We start from the raw sequence: 1,683 nt of genomic DNA, 5'->3' as shown, positions 1-1,683 counted from the left end.
ACATTATTGGGGCTTCTGTCTGAATCAGTGCTTCCCAAAAAACTTATGTTTTTGTTTTAATCTCAAATGCTTGTTGCTTCTCAGTTTGAAAGCCTTTTTATTTCTAGGTTCACACACCCATAGAAAGAGGTAGACAAATCATAAATGTGCAGTGGGTTTTCACAAAGTGAACGTTGGGACAAACATCACACACATCAAGGAGCATTTCCAGCACCCAGGGAACCCTGTTCAAAACGCCTCCTGCTGCTGACAGATAGGGGACACCCAGAGGAGAATGAGACCAGGACTCCTAACAAGGACAAAAGCAGTCATATTCCTCTATAGAAACAACAAATGAACACCCAAAAGATGGGGGCTGAGGGCAGGGCCCAGGCCTGAGCCACACTAAGCCTTCACTGACAAGACCAGACCTGGGTGATGTCCTAGTCACTTTGATCACAGGTCCTGGTGGGACAAGGTTCTACTGAAGGGACAAGGACAAAGGGGCAGAGAAGTGACGCAGCCGAGGAGTGACCACGTGACAGCCCACAATGCACTGAGCACCAACTGGGCTCAGGCTGTGTCCACGCTCGGTCCTCAGAGCCCCTCCTGTCTGCACCTGCAAAAAACTCAGCACAGCAAACACACCGATTCTGGAAGGTTCTTAGTGATTCCATTTATTTCCTCTCAAAATTTAGGATTTTCTCCTTTAATTAACCCATCAACCTTTCATGGCAAGAACTGAAAAAACAGATTCACATCCAGATTCTTATTTCAAAAGGAAGTAATTAGTTGCCATTCAGAGTAACATGAAGTAAAAGCGGGGATGGAAACAGCCTCTGCTGGAACAGGACAGTGGGTCAGGGAAGAGGCTCAGTCGGTGCAGGGAGGGGGCGTGGAGGGCAGGGGGCGTGCAGTCTCCCACCTCTGCACAGGATGCTGAGAGGAACGCAGACACATTCAGATGCCCTTTGCAGAAAGAGAGGTCAGAGGTTCCTGAAGTCACAAAGTGGGGGTATGAACACATCTTGCATCACTCAGTCTCCCACAAGGCAGCTGTCTCACGCTGTAAAACAAAATCATGAACAAATTCAGTTTAGTGACTGTAAGTGGTGACATTCTCAACAGCCCACCACATGGTCAAAACGTCCCAAAGAATCCGCAGTACCCAGTCCTGTTCCCTCTGCCCCAACCCTTCCCGACTTCAGGCCCTCCAGGGTCTCACCTTTAGAAGCCGTGAGAGACACATCAGAGCCTTGGGCACTGTCACCACCTGGGGTAGAACAAAACAGGATGTGGTCAGAGCTCACAGTAGATGTGGCTAAATGAGGAATGATGGGGGTGGGTGGGCTCCCCCAAGGGCTTCCATCTACACTATCCCAAGGGTCTCAGGGATCACCCCCCTCCACACTCACTTGCAGCCTGAGCATAGCTCCCTCCTTTTCCACCTGTGGGAAGAAAACATCATGTGAGAAGCCAGGAAGGAGGCAGGGCCATGAGGTCCTAAAGGAACCCCGTAGTCCTGGACCCCAGAGAAGTTTCCAGAACTGTAACTACAGACCCACGGCAGGATCAGGAACCTGAGGTAAGTACGTGTGTGGGACTGGACCAACCGCCCTCCTGGAGGTCTGTCCTCAGCAGGGACCTTCTGCTCTGACCTGTGACTATTGAGAATCAGGTCCCCATCACCAGAATCATCAAGGT

The 1,683-nt window shown here is 50.4% G+C and overlaps 1 long non-coding RNA gene across 1 annotated transcript; it reads right to left on the bottom strand.

The window, feature by feature from the left end:
• Nucleotides 1–630: 630 nt before the first annotated feature.
• Nucleotides 631–1,561, bottom strand: LOC109378601 (uncharacterized). The gene is made up of 3 exons (XR_002123029.1): nt 1,395–1,561; nt 1,205–1,252; nt 631–1,045 (listed from the first exon to the last, which is right to left on the bottom strand). It is a non-coding gene; the product is annotated as an uncharacterized LOC109378601 (long non-coding RNA).
• Between the last annotated feature and the right edge of the window lie 122 nt (nt 1,562–1,683).

The sequence above is a fragment of the Hipposideros armiger genome, unplaced genomic scaffold, assembly GCF_001890085.2.
Source record: "Hipposideros armiger isolate ML-2016 unplaced genomic scaffold, ASM189008v1 scaffold_2215, whole genome shotgun sequence".
NCBI classification, from domain to species: Eukaryota; Metazoa; Chordata; class Mammalia; order Chiroptera; family Hipposideridae; genus Hipposideros; species Hipposideros armiger.
Note: the sequence above shows the minus strand (reverse complement) of the source record. Positions and strands in the feature narration are given on the sequence as shown.